At 48.2% G+C, this 18,551-nt stretch overlaps 1 protein-coding gene across 1 annotated transcript in view; it reads right to left on the minus strand.

Annotated features, from left to right (window-relative positions):
• POLD4 (DNA polymerase delta 4, accessory subunit) overlaps positions 1 to 18,551 on the minus strand; it is a 293,308-nt gene that overhangs the window by 115,176 nt on the left and 159,581 nt on the right. The gene's annotated exons all lie outside the window — the stretch shown is intronic.

Raw genomic sequence — 18,551 nt, forward strand, 5'->3', positions numbered from 1 at the left:
AAACTTCTAACATAGATGTGTTCCCCTGACATTAATGGCCCCTCTGGGCTATCTGCTGCCGGCATGTAGGTGTCTGTTGCTACATCTTCAGTGAATGGCGGAGCAATTTGTTTTGCTATGCTGCGTACTGCGCGCGTTAGCTGTGCTAGGTATTCCTTAAACTCTTCCCCCAGCACTGTGGCAGCCCTGTGTGCATCAGACGCCCTCCTAACAGGAGAGAGCGGCGTGTGCATTCTTCTCCCGGTCACGATTTTGTGCGGGCTTAAATGGTGATCCTTGCATGGTTGATTTCTAAGTTGGAACAGTGCTAGGGGCAGACAATATACCCAATTTTTTTTCAACATGCTGCATAATTTCGATAAATTGCTTTTGAGCAGCCCGTTGATCCTTTCCACAACTCCATTGGCCATTGGATGATAAATCGAACATAGTTTATGTTTCACCCCCAGAAGGGAGGTTACTTCTTTGAAGAGATCATTCACAAAGTGCGTGCCGTTGTCTGAACGGATCACGTCACATATTCCCCACCGCGAGAATACGTCTCGCACAAGGAACTTGGCAGCACATTTTGCATCAGGATGGGGACAGGGGCCCGCTTCCACCCACCGTGAAAAAGGGCATACCACCACAATCAAGTATCTCGCTCCATTACATCTTTCTCCCATATCGGCGTAGTCGATATGTAGTTCTCTGAATGGTCCTGTAGGGCGTGGCAAAGTGCCACGCAGAGTTCGTAATGTCATTCCTGAATTGTAAGTTTGGCATGTAGTACATTCAATCACAAATTTAGACAAGTATTCGTGCAGATTGGGAACAAACCAATCTTCCTGAATGTCTGAGGCAATGTGTTGTTTTGCAACATGAGCTGGGAAGTGCAGTTGTTGGAACGCTGCTTCTAATAATTCTACAGGCATCACTACCTTGCCTGTTGTTTCCTGTCTCCAAATGAGATCTGTGGCTGATTGTTTACATCCTCGTTTGCCCCACAACTCCTGCTCTTCCGGTGGGGCCCTTCTCTGGAGTTCTATCAATTGTGCTATGGGCGTGTTACTGTATGCTTCTGCTGGTTGTTCTGCTGTGGTTGTTTTTACAATGTACTCTGATGTTGGTGTCTTATTGAAGTACAAGGCTTCCTTCGCTGCTGCGTCGGCTGCCGCGCTCCCCAATGAGATGGCGTCTGTGTTATTGGTATGGGCTTGGCATTTAACCACCGCTACTATTGATGGCTCTGCTAAAGCTTCTATTAATTCATTTAGCAACGTGGAATGTTGTACGGGAGACCTGTCTGCTCTACTGAACCCTCTCCTTCGCCAACGTGATAACCCTGAGTAAACTGTGGTGGTGACGTAAGCTGAGTCTGAATATATTGTTACGGCACAATCTTTGGCTGTGTGTAACACGCTGATTAGTGTGGTCAGTTTGGCTGCTTGTGCAGAGTAATGTGAGGGGAGGCGCTTTTGAACAATCACTTCGTATGTGTCTTCCATGCGCACTACTGCCATCCCCACATGTTTCTCTCCTGTCTCTGAGTTTATGGATGCTGACCCGTCTATGAAATAGATTTCTCCTTCTGTAAGGGCATTTTCTCTTGCTTTGGGAATGTCCTCGCCCTCTCTCTCATACGTTCTACAATCGTGTTCCTGTAAATCCTCAGTTGTGCATGGCTCTGTAATGAATGTGGCCGGGTTCACTGTCTTGCATCTGACCATGTGTACATTTGGACTTGATATTATTATTTCATAACCAGATGCTCTCTGTGTTGTGAGAGTAGATTTTGATCTTTCCAAGATAGCAAATAATGAGTGTTCCGCATCTAGCGTCACTGAACATCCCATTACAATCGTGGCACTTTTCTCAATGGCGAAGGCCGCTGCAGCGAGGGCCTGTTCACAAGCGAAATGTCCCTGCATTACTGGGTCTAATATTCCACTGTAGTACGCTAATGGTTTGTGGCCTAGCAATGTCTTTTGTGTCAATACTGCTGTCATCAATGTTCCATTGCTGTGTGAAAACAGGAAAAATTCCCTTTCATAATATGGATTTGCAAGGACTGGGGTGTCTGAAATAAGGTCTTTTAATCGAGAGAATTGGGCAATTGTCTCTTGTGTCCATTTTATTGGGGCCCTGTTCTTCTGTGCTTCCTTCAGTGCTTGTGGCATTGGCCGTGTGTATGCTGCATAATTGAGAATCCATGCTCGGCAATAGTTACATATGCCAAGAAATTTCTGCATGTCCTTTACTGTTTTTGGTTTGATAATGTGTCGAATGGCAGCAGCTCTGTCTGGTAGTATTCTTTTTCCATCTTTAGATATTTGCTGACCGAGATATACAACGTCTGCAAGGCAGTATTGTAACTTTCCTTTGTCCACCTTGTATCCCGTGGCAGGCAATACTTTAAGAAGTGTTATCGAGTCTTCTCTACACTCATCTTCTGTTTTGCTGCAGACGAGTAAATCATCTACGTACTGTATAATGGTGCTCCCTACATCTATGTTGCCGATGTCTTCTCGTAGTACTCTGTTAAAAATGCTTGGACTCTCGCAATACCCCTGTGGGAGTCTGCGGTGTTCATATCTGCTGTTTCCTAATGTAAAGGCTGTAAGGTACTGTGACTCTGGTGCGAGTGGCACAGAGAAGAAGGCATTTTTCAGATCAATGACAGTGAAGCAAGTTGCCTCTTTTGGTATACTGCACAATATTGATGCCGGGTTAGGCACTAATGGGAACTCTTTTGGATGACGTCATTGAGTGGGCGGAGGTCCTGGACCATTCTCCACGCCCCTCCTTTCGCTGTGTTGCATGGGGAGGTTGATGGCACTAAGATACTTTGGCTTAAGAGTGCATTCACTGTTTCTCTAATACCTTCCTCTGCTTCTTTGGATATTGGGTATTGTTTCACTCTGGGTGGGAGGGCACCTGGTTTCAGTTTTATCTTTATGGGAGTCACCTCATGCAACAATCCCACACTGTGTGGCCCTGTAGTCCAAATTTCAGGTGCTACCCTGGCCATGTCTTCCTCAAATATTGTCAGTGGGGCCTTTATGTTAGCCATGAGTGGGTTGTGTATTTCTCTGTATTGGATCATAATGTCACATGGTATGCTTATCTCCATTATTATTTCTCCATCCCCCTCGTAATCAGTAAACAATTCTTCATCAGTTATATCTTTTAGCATTATGTTCGGCTCTATGCATAGCACACTTCTCCACTCGCGTCCCTGCGCGTCCAGGCCTATGACCACAATGCGTTTGTTGGAAACTTGAACTGCCTCAATATCTATAGATATAATTGTGCCTGGCACTACATCTGTTGGTGTGATTAGGCGGAATATGAAGTCTGATGGTATTCTCCACTCTTTTTGTGTTATTTCAGGCACTACCTGTTTCCATAGACGAACATATCCATGTCAATGGGGATCCCTCTTACTGCAACTTCCTTTGTAATCGTGCTTATTATCAGGAGTGCTCGTACGGGGCATACCCTTGGCGTCGAGCACACTATCCCTCTTTCAGTAAAGGCTATGGTCATGTTTAACTTACTGAGCAAGTCTCGTCCCATCAAATTGATTGGCGCGTCTTCGTAATACAATAAGGGTGCGCGCACGGTTTTTCCCCCTACTGTTACATCAAGATCTTTTGTATAAGGAACTTTTAAAATAGCCCCGGAGAACCCCTGCGTCTCCAAATTTCTTCCCGATAGCTGAAACCGCCCTTCTGTGAGATATGATTTTTCTGCTCCAGAGTCTACCTTAAAGATAAACTGCTTGTTTCCTATCTCTGCCGCCACTAGTGGTTCCTCATTTGCACTTTGTGTGGTGGATAGGACTGGACACGCAAGTGCTCCCTGTGGGCTGTCCTAGTCTTGGTATCTTTGCTGACCTGGCACTGAAAAAACGTTGTCACCTACGACCGTTACGCCACGGAATGGGGCAGGAGCACCGTTTGCGGCCGCTGCAAAAGGGTTATTGTTTATGTTTCCTACTGGGTTTTGTCTCGCCATGGGCTGTAGTGCGTTTTGCTGTTGTGGCCGCTGCTGCTGTTGTGGGGCTGGCTGTCTTTGTTGCATTTGGGGGTCATAGCAGTACTGATCTTGTTGTCCCCCCCTTCCCATTGGAGCTCCACAAGGGCTACCTGGGTGTGGGCAGCCCCACCCCTGTTCATTGTTCATGGGCTGTTGCTGCTGAAAATACCCTAATGGTTGCATTCTACAATCTTGTGAATAATGTCCCCATCTTCCACAATCCCAACACGACCCCTGTTGTCCTCCTCTTGGTCCTTGCCCACCATATCCTCTGTTTCCCATTCCTCCGTATCCTCCCCTCTGCCCGCGGTACCCACCTCTTCCTTGGGCCTGCCTGTTCTGCCACTGTGATCCTTGGCATGGCTGTTCCTCTCCGTTCCACAGTCCTTGGTCCTCTCCAACCCACTGCGACGCTATCCCAACGGGCCTTCCTCCCACGTTTTCCTCTCCTTCGTTTCCTCTGTCTGCGGTTACACTGGCAGCCATGGCGGCAACCTTCACTAATTTCGTCTGCACTAATTTTGCTTTGTCGGCCAGCCACTTTTGCGTGAGCTCCTTTTCCTTCTCTTTGATCCTCCTCCAATGGTGTACAATTATGCTCTGAATTTCTGGCCATCCCTTGGCTTCGATCCCAGCTATTTTGTCCAAGGCCTTCTGCACTTCTTTTGGCAACCCCTTTTTAATGATAAAATAAAATAAAGCTGTTGATTGATTCCATGCCGTACCAGTTTCGCTTCTCCATAAGTCTTGCACTCGCAAAATGAATTGCGCAGGATCCTCGTTCTCCTCCATCGTGCACTGCATCACTGCATGTAAATCTGGAACGTCTGGAAATGCACGCCGCAATGCATCCCACACTTGTGCTCGAAGATTGTTGAATGGTGATCCATTGTGGCGATCACAGCTCATTGTTACTCCCGGGAACCCTGCCCTTTCCCAGATTGTGTCTGCTTGGTCCCCGATTACTGCTACTAATAAGCTTTTCACATCACCTATAGCTAATAGCACGCCCGCTGTGTTCTTTTCAAATACATGTATCCACTTACCTGCTCCTCCCGTCAGCGGGGGGAGGAGTTTTAATAGGTTGTTTTTGTCCATTTGGGCCCACGGAATATAGTTTGGCCTACCTGCTGCTTTATGTATCAGTGGCAATTTTAGTTTCCGTTTCTTTCCTGCTTTGCTCGTTCTCCCTTTTTTCGTTTTACTTACCAGTATGTTCCCTGTCCTCCCTGTTCGTTGTCTTAATCTACCCTGCCATAATGGTGGTGATAGTGTGTCTGGGTAACGGCAGTTTGGCAGTGGGGAACCCTCTGCGGCAGCTGCCTCTTCGCATTCATCTAAATCATCCCATACTTCTTCTATTTCTGACTCTAGCTCGTTATTATCCTCCCAGTTTTCCTTGGGTTCACTTCCTTGTCTTTCACCCTGATCTCCACTTTGTTGACTCTCTGGTGTATCTGGGCGTATAATTCTCACTGGCTTGTTATTCAATTGGAACAGGAACTGTCCTGACTGCCACTCTTGTTCTTGTCTTTGCTGTGATGACGTCCCTTGTGATGCTATGGATTGCCCTGATACTGAGACTGCTGGGGTTGCATTGCTTACTGCCCCTATCGGGGGTGTGAGATCGACCAATGACAGCGGGGGTACCTCCCCTCCCCCTGGCACCATTTGCCCTCTGTCACAAAGAGCTCTTAACTGTGTTATTTCCATTTGTGCGTGTGCTAGCTGGCGATTTAAATCGCCTGTTAAACATGCTATGTTCACAGGAGGCGCACTCGTGGGGCCGTACAGGCCTCCTTTGTCATATGGCGGGGGCTCGGGGGCTGTTGCCCCGCACTGAGCAGTGGGGGTGGGTGGTATATACAGGGGCTCACTAAACCCTACTGCTGGCCTGGTCATTAAGGGATAGATTTTTGTTACTTGGTTCTCGGTTGTAGTTGTTGAGCACTCCCCTTTTGGTGTCCCGCTTACTTCTTCAGGTATTTTCTGCTTTTCTATCATTCGGCTTGTACCTACCTTTGCCGTGGGGGTAACTTCCTCGAACATTACCATAAATCTAATACTTCCCTCCGGTTCTGTAACTGTTTCCCTTTGTATCGTGCTAGCAAATGTGTTGATACTAGGTCCAACACTCTTTTGTCGAATGACCCTCCTTCTGGCCAAATTGGTATAACCCCATCTCCTTTTATCTCAGTGATCCACTGATCGTGATACTTCTGTATCCTGTCGCTATATAGTGGAAGGTGCTGGCAAATATGTGCCAGTGGCGTTACTCCCCCCATGGCAATGCTTCTTTTCCTTTCTTGTGTGTTCTGGTACCCTTGAGTCCCTTCCCACCTCTCACTTGGTATGTCAGTTACAATATGTGACAATACGTTCTTTAGCAATACTCGCAATTATGGTATGTCGCATTAACTGTTCTTCTTGAGAGGTGTTACCTGGTCACCTCTCACAATTTATTTCTTTGCCTATTATTCATTAATCACAAGTTACTTGTACTGAAATACTTTGGCGTGTTCAACAATACATATAGACAAAGCAGACCGACAAACATATAATCATGCAACATACACATGCACTGCCTGCGCGCGTTTGTTCTTTCCCTATTCCCGTTACTGTCCCTGGTTTTTCTTCTTTCCTATCCTAGCTACTATTTCACATTCACTCCCCACCCCTTTCACCTTTATTATATCTCAAGATTTCTTACCTTCACGGAAAAAGAATATTCTAAAAAACTACTCCGAGTCTACTCGAGACCCCTACTATTTTTCTCTTTATCTTTATTCTGCACTTGGTCGGGACAAATGCTATGCGGCGCTGTCTTCTACCCCGTACGGGCTAGGATACCACTTCTCTTCTTCTCACTTCTTACAACACCTAATGGCCATATAAAGGATAGATCAGAAAAGCCTCACCGTCACTCACGCAGACCCTATTCTTAACTACCTTCCCTTTGTTGCTAATTCCCTTCTTCCCGTATTTCCCCTTACCTTCCTTTGGGGTCTTTGCAACCGGGACTCCACGTGTTCAGTCAGGTACTCCGAGGGTCGCTGCTCACGGCCGGACCTCGCTCAGGTCCGTCCCCCAACCAAGCCGTGGCCTGCCTTGGCGCGCAGCTTTTTCGATCGGGTATTCGTCAACCGGGAACCCTTGACCCTTTCTTCTTGGTGTGCACAGTCTGGTCAACCGCGGAGACAATGGTTTTGCTGGGGGCGTCCTGGATCTTGCTGCCGGGCGGTGCAGGCCTCGAGGCACCTCTCTAAATCACGTCGCGGGGGTCACCAAAAATGTAGGTGCCTTTCTTCGTCTTACTACGTGTGAGAGAAAATAAAATAACCAACCCCTTTTGGGGAAGAAGGCACCGAGACCCGGCTGCAAGAGTTCAAAGGATGGTTTATTTCTCCAGCTAGGAAATAACCCAAAAAAACCCTCTTTCAACATTACATCAAACTTGTATATATATCAATTAAAGTAACTTTAACAAAAAGTGCTAAATGGACCCGATTGATCAGGCGGTGTGGTGCTGTAGGTGTGGGTGGCATCTCTTCCTTCTGGTTGGCTGAGTGGCTGACGAGATGACGGACGTCAAATATCTTGTGTTCCACGCAGATCAGGGTCCAGTCACTGTGGTCACTACCTAAGCTAATATGTTGCATTCGAAAAACACTATATAACAAATTATCTAAAACATTTTATGCTACTTTTCATATTTCTACACTTGTTACACATAATAATTATTGTCAGTACAATTGGGTCATTCGTGGCTTTAATTAGAGCCTTGACCTTTATTGTGCATGTAAAAAGAATCAAGCTGTGTTTCACATATCTCCTAAACTTCAAACCTATTAGTATGAGAAAAAACATATATTGTAGTAAAATGCTTAAGGTTAGTAGTGGGTGTGTTGGGTGGGTTTCACAGCACAGGTGAGGGTCTGGCACTTGAAAGAAATACCTTACAGGGAGCGCAGGGTCAAGATGGCAATAAATTGTTCTAAAAGGGGGTGGGTGGCTTGCACGTCTATGGGGACGAACGAGCAGAAAGTGCTTAGCTCATCTTGGTTCACATGCTGGTTCTCATGCTAACAATGATGTCATAGGAAGAAATCTGTATCATATTGGTTGTTGCAACTTTCTCCGGCTTCAGCGTGAGAATGGAAGCGCAGAGCTTTCCTTCGCAGGGGGAGTGCAAGGGTGGGGGCCAGCCAGCTGCCTGCGCGCCTTGTGTGTGTGTGTCTCTGTCCTTGGCTGCTGCGGTGGAAGGGGAGCTGAGCATTGCTGTACTATCGCAGTGAGGCCTGTTTACCCAAGATGGAGTCTTATTTGCATTTAGACATAGCCAGTTGTTATTCATCCAGTTCTCAATGGATTTGCAGACTTCTTCCACCCTTGCGCTATCCTGTTCGTAGTCCCTGCTCAATTCCACCACCAGCTGAGTGTCGTCTGCATAGTTGGTGAAAAAGGCACCTAATTTGTCAAGGACCAGGCATAAGAATCTTATTTCCAGATTAAAGAGTAGTGCAGACAGGCTGGCTCCTTGAGGCACGCCGCAGCCAATTGTCTCTGTGAATGAAAAGTTGTTACCCCAATGAACCCTGGATTTTCTGTCTGACAGGAAGGAGTCTAGCCAGCTAATTGCTTTAAGAGAGCAATTAGCAACCTTTGCTAAAGCAGATTTGAGTTGATTATGGTCTAAGAGATGGAAGGCTGCGCTAAAGTCTAGCAGCATGAGGAGACCAGTGTTCCCCCTTTTCCACAATGCTAAGCATGTGTGACTGCAGGTCCAACATTGCAGTCTCAGTACTATGAGCTGTGCGAAATCCGGATTGTTGACCATGATATGATATGATATGATATGATATGGAATTTGTAACACGCCTATACACAAGTGTTTCATTATAGTATATTATTGGATTCCATGTACGCTTGAAGTTGGACAGTTGCTATCCAGTCAAGTACTTTTAGCAAGCAATTGCTATTTGTTATCGGTCCCAGATTGCCGGGGTCTCTTTGATCTGAGTCCAGTTTCTTTGCTAAAGGTGTGACAGTGACAGATTTAATGCTTTCTGAGACATGTCCATCACGGAAGGATGCCTTCACCATTTTAGATAGGAATGGAGAGAAGGAGTTGGGGTTTTCCAAGATAAGCTTTGGGGGAATGGCATTTTCTGCACATGTGGTAGGTCTCATTGAATTTAGGGTTCTCAGTATTTCTTCTGTGGTGACATTTTTAAATTGGAAAGATTCCTGTTGGCATGTGATCGATGCTCTTACTGAATGATCTATTTGATCTGATGACTGTTTTTGTGCCTTCCAAAGCAGGGTCCTGGCTTGTTGACTTTGGCAGCAAAGGCTGATTGTACATTGTCACAGTCCACCTTAGATGGAGTAAAGGGCGGAGCTAATGTCTTAGGTTTTTCTATTGATTTTAGTATTTCGAACAATTTGCTCGTGGAGTTACCAGCTTTATTTATTTGCTCATTGTAGAAATTTCTTTTGGTGTCACGTATGCTTTATTTGTATGTTTTTTCACACTCTTTCCAACTGTCCTTGTTTTCTTGGGAGGGATATTTCCTCCATCTGTCCTCCCTTCTCCTCTTTTCTTTTCTTTTTTTAAGGTGGTTAGGGTGTTATTAAACCATTTCTGGTGGTTGCCTTTAGGTCTAACTGTTTTTATTCTTAAAGGGGCTATTTGATACACCATTAGCTTGGTGTGATGTGAAAAGTTTGCAATCAATTTGTCGCAGGAATCCTCGTCACTAGAGTCTTTTAATGTATTGAGTATGCATTGTTCCAGATGCGCTGGCCTGATGTTTTTGTAATTCCGATTTTTAATTTTAATCAGTAATTTCTCTTTGTTATTTCTCATAGGCGTATTTAGTGTCAACGAGAAGAGGACGGTGGGGTGGTCTGATCAAATACATGTTTTGGTTTGAAAGTCGCTGGTCTCCAAATTGTCGGTTATTACCCAGTCGAGCTGGTTACCATTTTCCATGGTAGGCTCTGTGTTTCTAACTCTAAAGTCGATGTTGTTAAGGATTTTCTCTAAGTGGATGGTGTCTTTATACTTGGGGTTCCTGTACCATCTGTTAATGTCTCCAAAGAACAGTGTTGCAGTGTTAGGGCCCGTCAAGGAGTTTAATTGCTGTGTTAAATCTTCATTAAACTCGGAAATCATGGATGGTGGCCTATATAAGAGGATGATGTTCAAGCAGTGGTTGACTGTTGGGGGGTATTCGAAATGGAGTATTTCGCAGCCATCACTTGAGGTGGTTTTTGGAAACATTCGAATCGAGTCTCTTGTGATTATGGCGACTCCCCCGACACCACCCCATGCCAGTCTTCCTTTCTTAATGATGTATCACATAGCCCTCTGGAACTGCTGTGGCGCATGTTGATTCTACAGAATCCTGCAACCATGTTTCTGTGATACAGGCTATATCAATGTCTTCCTCTGTAATTAAGTCGTGTACATCTTGTGCATGCTTGTTGAGAGAGCGCGTGTTGATCAGGCACATGTTCATTTGTCTTGTTTCGGCATGAGGTTTTTCCTTGATTGGATTGGTGTATTTTCCTACCTTTGCCCTATGTGCTCTATTTGCTTGATCGCAGTCTAGTGGTATCTGTCAGGCTTGTTTTGGAATGATCTCTACCCAGGACCTTGTGCACTACTTGGCGTGCCATTTCTAGATGAGCCTGGAGGATCAGTTTATCTCCCAGAGGACTGAGGTACTTAAACCCCAATCTTACTTCTTAACGTTAGTAGCTCTGTCGAGTCGGGGTTTTCGGGGTTCAAGGACCAGGGTTACTGGCCTACGGATGCCTGGGACATGGAGGACAGCGCAAGACTGCAAGACCGGCTTATCTTCATTCAATTGCTTTTATCAGCTCTGTGGACCACCGCAAAACAGTCTGGTTTTACTAGTTGCTTTCCCTCACAAAACAGTCTGGTCTTACTAGTTGCTTTGCTGGAGCATGCTCCAGGAATCACTCCTCAGGTCCTTTATCCCCCATCCCTGCTGTGGGGGGGATCCTGCGTGAGGGATGGGGCGGCTGTTTATTCAGCGAGGCGAGAGAGGTGAGTGAGTGTGAGTACGGCTAGGGGGGTGATCCACAATTTGGTGGGGCTGCCACCCGTATGTTCTGCTCCACTGGGGTGCCCCCCTGCCGGTGCCTTGTCTCCTGGTGATTTGTATGTGCTCTGGGTGTTTTTTGTATGGTTTCTATGTGCTCTGGGTATTTTTCTTTTTTGTTTTTTTTGTTCGTATGTCCATATTGAGTTATTTTTAACTAAATTAGGCTCCCCAGGTCCCACAAGCAGTGATGCTCCTTCTTGCTAAGGGATCCCTTCTCTGTGAGTCGCTTGGATTGCAAACTGTCACTGCGTTGAGGGCATTTGATGTGTGTACTTTATTATTGCTGCTGCTCTTGCTTCGCCCACTTTTCTTTACTGAGTAGCACGTCTTCTTTTTCCAGATCTAACCGCGGAGCTTGCATGTCAGAGCTATTGCAGCACCCTGTCTCTCTTCCCTCATCTGCGCTGTTCCCCTCCTGCCAACTCTTTCATTTGTCAATGGTTCGTGCCCTGTATGATATGCAAGTTGCCTTAGTGTGACTTTATCCCGTGCTATAAGGTCAGCGTTACGAGCAGCAGTACTGTACGAGTACTACTGTACTCATGTATGTACTGTATGAGTAGGCTGTGGTGTCAAGGGACGGTCCAGGCCACGGGTTGCACTAGGGCGGCACAGCCAGTTCCCCGCTGGGGAATTGAATTGAGTTGAGTTGAACAGATTGTCACCAGCGTTGCAGTATCCTCACAGTTTGATGGGGCGTCCCAGGCACTGAGCAAGGGCTCTATTGGGGGTAATGTATGCCAGATGGTTTATGTAGGTCTTAAATAGGAGGCACTTCGAAGGCCGGTGGTCTACGGCCCGTAGTCGCCCATCAGCCGTTCCGACGGCCGACACAGTGCTGGGGTAAGGTGAAATGGGGTGAGTCAAATAGTGCCTGTTGTTTCAGATAGTGCGTGGCATTGGGACTGGTATAAGAAGCCACCGTGGCCGTGAGGATGTGTGTAGGAGCCCCTTGGGCCGCCCCTCACCCGTGGGCTGCTAGAGGTATAAAGGTTGCCTCAGATAGAACTCGAGCCAGGCGTCGGGCGAACCCCGCGGTGCAAGGCCAAATACTCTCCTCTCTTCCGTGTCCGATGACACTCCACTCCGGTGGGGGTTGCTCGACAGGGAGGAGGAGGCCCAAGACTGATTGTATAGCAGGGGCTGGTGGGTGCACACTGTAGGAGGAGAGAGGCAAGCCCCAGAGGCAAGGCCAAGCCTGTAGTGATTGGGGAGGTTGTTTCTGCCGGGGCCAGGGTATGTGGAGAGCAGGGGGGTTATCTGAAGTCAGTTTAGGGCAGTGTCTGGAGTAGGCATTACTTTGCGGGGGGGGTCTAGGAAATGGGGCAGGGGGATTCTCACCTCAGGTGTGGGTCTACCCATCAGGCGATTGTAACGCTTACCTCTGGGGCCCTGCAGGAGTGCCTGGTCCGGTCTGTCGGCGATCTCTGGTCCGGTCTGTTGCTGTGATCTCCAGCCCCTTGCTACTGGCCCAAAACACTCCTTTCCCTCTGCTCACTGCAGGTCAGCTACCCAGTGGTCAGAGAGGTGGGAGTGATTTGGATTTAGTGGGAAGACCCCGGGGCGCTCTGTATAACTAGTTCTCTGTGGGGTCTCCGGGTAGGCTGTAAGTCTGTCCCAGTTAATTCACTGGGTAGGCAGTTCAGCTATCCTAGTCCAGTTCCTTCACTGAACCACGGTGGCCCAGGCCAGCTGCAGCGCACCAGCTTGCGTTGTTGCCTTTACAAGTTCCTTTGCATGATCAAGCGGTGTACTGGTTAATGTGTCTCCCAGAACCAGCACACAGTGTACCGTTTTAAGGCAGAGGCACGCTTTAATGTTCAAGTTTAAAGAATGTCTAAATTATTTGTCTTTTAAAAGAAAGAAATGTCTTAGGTTATCCTTATCACCCTCTCCAGGTCGACTTTGCTTGAGCCACAGCGGTGAGTATAAATGAAGGGGAGGGTAGCTGGCGATGGCACTGAATGTCTGTGCTTACCCACTGTTCTTTGTTCTTTGCAGGAATCCCGGAATGCAGCAGGAGAAAGTTCCGACAAAGAAACGCTGAGTGCCGTGGTGGAAATGAAGCCGGCGAGCGATTCCCGATGCTGCTTTCAGGAATGCTGAGCCACTCTAAGATGCGGAAGACTTCCCAGGAGCTTGCACGCGACCGCGGCACCACGGCGCGTATCAGGTAGGTTTTGCTGGAGCAGGGTGCACGCGAAGCACTGCTGGAGGGAGCTCGCACGCGGCTGCAGTGTTTATGGGGCAGGTCAGCAGAAAGCAAAACACACGCGAGGTGGCCACGGAGCGTATCAGGTAGGTTGCAGGGGCCGGGAGCAAGACAGGCAAGCGTCACGCCTATCCTCTGCCAGAGAAAACGCTAAGCGCTGGGTGTGGCCCAGGGTGGGGTTTATATACCCTGGGCCCACCCAGCACCACTAGACCGCCAAGGATTATTAAATAGCAGGCTCCTCAGGGGCCATGTTGGATTCAATTGAGTGTCCTGATCTGGGCCATTTTGGAAGGGGCAGCTACTAGGAGAAGATAGCTGCCTCTTACGCCAATCATACACCTTCCTTGTCCAGATGCTACCAGCACTGCCGGGGGGAACCATGACAGTGATCATGTCCCCACCGGCCAGCTGGAAGTCCCGTGAGTGTGCAGACAGGTAATCGTCACAGGTGCCACGGGAGGTTCTAATGTAGAGTGGAGCGCAGTGTGATGTCACATGCACTATGGGAGACCAGGGTCACATGACAGGGGCGGGGTCTAAAATAAAGGAATCACTGGAACTGCGCCAGGAGAGGAAGTCCGGGTTTATGCACCATACCCGCATGTTGTGTTCTTCTTGCTGCACTCTATGCTGAAGGCCATGCGGGCCTGCGTATGCTGTGTTGGTCTCCCTCATCACCATGGACCAGGTAGTATTGATATAGAACACTGGCGAGAAGGACAATACTCAACTACGCGTGCTGGATCACTGAACGCTGGCTGCAATATCAAGTTCTCTGCATTCGCAGCATCTGCCATCGGCCATTACACACGCAGCCGAACACCGCGATACTGGAAGAGCAGGCAGAACATTCTTTCGGGCAATCGTTTCGGTCGGGTAAGCACTTGCAAGCTAAGAACGTTCCAAAATCACATGAAAGTTCTGATCATACGCGCATGAATGCGGAGGCTTCAATGACCTTACCTGAATGTTCCACGAGCAAATTAAATGTTCTGATCACATGCGCAGCAATGCGGCTGAGGTCCTGAATGCAGGAAACATTTTTGAACTGTATGCCGCACGGAAAACCTACTGTGCCAGACAAGGCCCACAGCCAACAAAGACGTTAAAATAACACATGCGCACACATGCTCTACGCAGCATTTTGGCAGTGTAGAACACTCACGCCCCTCTCACCAACATCAGGTCCAGCACGAATACAGCAAGCTCTTCAAACAGGAGAAGTATCATCCTCAACCCTGATCGACAGGACCCCGCACAAACCACACTCATGGGGCCATTTGATCTGTATGCCACCGGAGCTGCAATTCGAATTGCATCTAGAAGCCAGGGAGGTCACCGAAGACAGGAAAAGATGCACGCTACTCCTGCTCAACATCGGGTCAGTGGCACTGCGTCTATTCAACATGCTCCCCAACAAGGGAACCACTGATGACTATGACGCAGCCAAGCTAGCTCTAACCAGGAAGTCCAAACCGGACCTCAACCCTGACTACGAGTGGTTCGACTTCTGCATGGCCAGACAATGCGAAAAGGAAACCATTGACAATTTCCACGCAAGGTTGAGAGAAATGGCTGTGGGGTGCGAGTTCCCAAATGAAGAATTTGCGATCCGCCTCCAGGTTATAAATGGAAAGACGTCAGAGAAGCTGCGTAGAGCCGTGCTCTCCGAAAAAGACATCCCGCTAACTTGTATCATCGAAATGGGTCACCTTCGAGAACACAGGGACGACCAAGTACCTGTGATTGAAGCTGCAATCCAACGCCTACCGCTAGTCAACCCCTAGAAATTCGAGGTATAGCAGCTATAAGGAGGTGACAAGCAGACCGAGAACAGGAGGAGAAACACTTGACCTACCAAGGACCCAACCGCCCACAGCAGCGAACCGATTCATGCAAATGGTGTGGTGGCCCATGGCACCCGAGTGAACCATGGCCTTCATGAGACGTAACATGCCGCAAATGCAAGCACTTAAACCACTATGCCACTGTATGCCTACACCCCTGCAGCCCGAGGGATGTAGACCAGCAACAAACAATCAGCATAGGAGTTCCACTCAGCGGGAACCTGTGCCCCAAACAAGAGGAAGGGGCAGGGCAAGAGCAGTTGACAGCTCACAAAGATCACCCGACAGCAGCGAAAGTGGGGACAGTGAAGAGAGTGTCTTACCTGACAGGCACGGAAAGGAGAGGCGGCGAAGATCCGGCAAGAAGGTGCACTGAGTGCACATGATATCAGCGGTTGAACCACGCAAAACCAAACATGCACAGAGAAGGAAACAAAGAAAACGTCCATCCTGCACAGTCATGGCAGATGGGGACCCCATGAAAGTAGTCATTGACACAGGAGCAACCATGAACATGATGCAGACGCGTGCTTTCAACAAGCTCAACCCAAAGCCATCACTCCAAGACAAGAGAGTACAACTATTTGCATATGGCTGAAGAAACTGCTGCCAGTACAAGGATCATTCTGATCAAACCTATCCTATGGCAGCACCTCATGCCGTATGAGAATCTACATAGTGGATGCAGGACTAGAGACACTATTGAGCAGGCGAACGGCCAAGAAACTGCACCTAATCAAGTTTGCTTTCAGCATACAACCAACAGAGATCAACCACCTCCTCAAAAAGCATCACAGAGTGTTCCAAGGCATTGGATGCCTCTGAGGCAGGACCACCAAGCTGCATATCGATTCAACGATAGAGCCGAAAGCAGTACAACATAGCTGGGTCCCGTTTCATATGAGGGAGGCAGTCGAGAAGGAGCTAGAGAAGCTAGAGAAAGCCGGCATCATTGAGAAAATAACAGGACCGACCCCTTGGGTTTCGCCTATGGTGGTAGCACAAAAAATCAAGACAACCTAACGCCGTGAGAATCTGCATAGATATGAGACTCCCGAATGCAGCAATCGGGAGAGAGCGACACGTCACACCAACCATTGATGAGCTGATTGTCGACCTAACTGGGGCCAAGATATTCAGCAAGCTAGACCTCAGGTCAGGGTACCACCAGCTACGGCTAGCGAGAGTCGAGATATATCACAACATTCTCCTCTCATCTTGGCATAAGAAGGTACAACCGCCTGAATTTTGGCATATCCTCAGCGGCCAAGGTGTTCCAAAATGAGATCTGCAAGGTTCTGAACGGCCTGGAGGGAACTACAAACGTAAGCGACGACATCATCCTTTATGGGACTAACGCCAGCGAACACCATGAGCGACTCCCTGCAGTCCTACAACGGCTAGAAGAAGCCGGACTTATGCTGAATGCCGATAAATGTGAATTCTGCAAAGAGGAGCTCAGTTTCTTCAGCTACATCTTCAATTCCGATGGAGTATCACCTGACAGAGCAAAGGTGAGCAACTTTAAGAACACCAAAGCCCCAACATCAGCCACGGAAGTGAGAAGCTTCATGGGCATGGCAACATACTGTGTGAGGTTCATTCCTGACCTCGCCACACTCGCAAGCCCCCTGCGAGAGCTAACGAAAAAGGACCAGAAGTGGGAATGGACAATTCAGCATCAACAAGCGTTTCAACAGATCAAAGATTCGCTGTCCATCACCACAACCATGGCATTCTTTGACATTGAACAAGCGACTGAACTCTTGGTAGATGCCAGTCCTGTAGGTCTAGGAGCCGTCCTTATACAGGTGGACAGAGACGGCAGCATACACCCCATCGCCTTCGCCAGCCGCACTCTGACCAAGACTGAGCAGAATTATGCGCACATCAAAACAGAGGCATTGGCGATCCTCTACGGCTGTCGCCATTTCAAATTATACCTGCTAGGGAAGCATGCAAAAGTCTTCTCTGACCACAAACCGCTAATCCCTATCTTCAAAGTATCTGCGCCTCATCCCCCAGCAAGGATAGAAAAGTGGATGCTTCCGCTACAACCCTTCAACATTGAAGTGAAATACCGGGCCGGAGCAGACAACCGGGCAGACTATTTCTCCTGTCATCCACGTCCTGCTACGGTGCTCGAAGAACAACATGCGGGAGAAACTGAGGAACACGTATGCCACGTCATTGCATGCGCAAGGCTGCGGTCCCTCACGCTACAAGAAATAGCGGACAAAACAAACACTGATGACAGCCTGCTGCGAACCATGCAAGCCATCCAAACAGGGGACTGAAAGAATTACCTGGCAGTAGTAGCGCAGCGGACACAAACTGCCCAAGAGAAACTGCAAGCACTGTTCGGGATCCACCATGAACTCACAATATCAACCGAATAAGTGCTGCTAAAAAGGCATAGAATCATCCTACCTACAACATTAGAGGAGAGAGCGCTCAAGCTAGCACACAGCGGACACCAAGGCATTGGCAAAACACTATCCTACCTGAAGTCCAGAATGTGGATGCCACGCATGCAACAACACTTGATGAACCTGGTCGAGTCATGCGCAGCTTGTCAATACGCAAGGAGGATGGCAGCGCCAGAACCAATTATGAGCGCCCCACGGAGTAACACAAGGTGGGAGTCGGTAAGCATGGACTTCTGTACCATTGCTGTGGAAGGATATCTCCTGGTCTTGTTGGACGAATTCAGCCGCTACCCAGAAGTTGAGTATGTAAGGTCCACAAATGCAAAAGTTGTGATCACGGCACTGGAGAAAGTGTTTGCAGTGCACGGAATCCCTGCCAAGCTGAAGAGCAACAATGCCCCGCCATCACTAGCTTAGAGTTAAGACAATTCCTCCAAGACTTAAGCATCAAGCACAAGAAAATCACCCCATACTGGCCGCAGGCCAATAGTGACACAGAGCGCTTCATGGGGTCGTTGAATAAAGTAATACGCATTGCAAAGGAACACAATCATCCATGGCTAGCGGCCATATACCGGTTCCTGCGGACTCACCGCCAAACTCCACACATGTCAACATGCATAAGCCCCACTGCTCTCATGCTCTGGGTACCGATCCAAGCAGAGCTCCCCATGCACTCAAACTGAGTAGCCCCAGATCAAGACATTCCCCTCATCGAAGAAAGGTGAGTCCGACGAAACGAACAAGAGAGCCAAGCACGCCACGCTCGATATAGGGAACTGCAGCCAGGTGACACAGTGCTGGTGAAGAACAGGGCACCCCAAAAGAAAATGACACTAAATTTTGAATCCCGGCCGTGGATCGTTCGTGATACAAACCACAGCATGATAACAGCCACCACAGA

This window comes from Ambystoma mexicanum, chromosome 12 (genome assembly GCF_040938575.1).
Source record: "Ambystoma mexicanum isolate Mex_15411 chromosome 12, UKY_AmexF1_1, whole genome shotgun sequence".
Classification (NCBI taxonomy): domain Eukaryota; kingdom Metazoa; phylum Chordata; class Amphibia; order Caudata; family Ambystomatidae; genus Ambystoma; species Ambystoma mexicanum.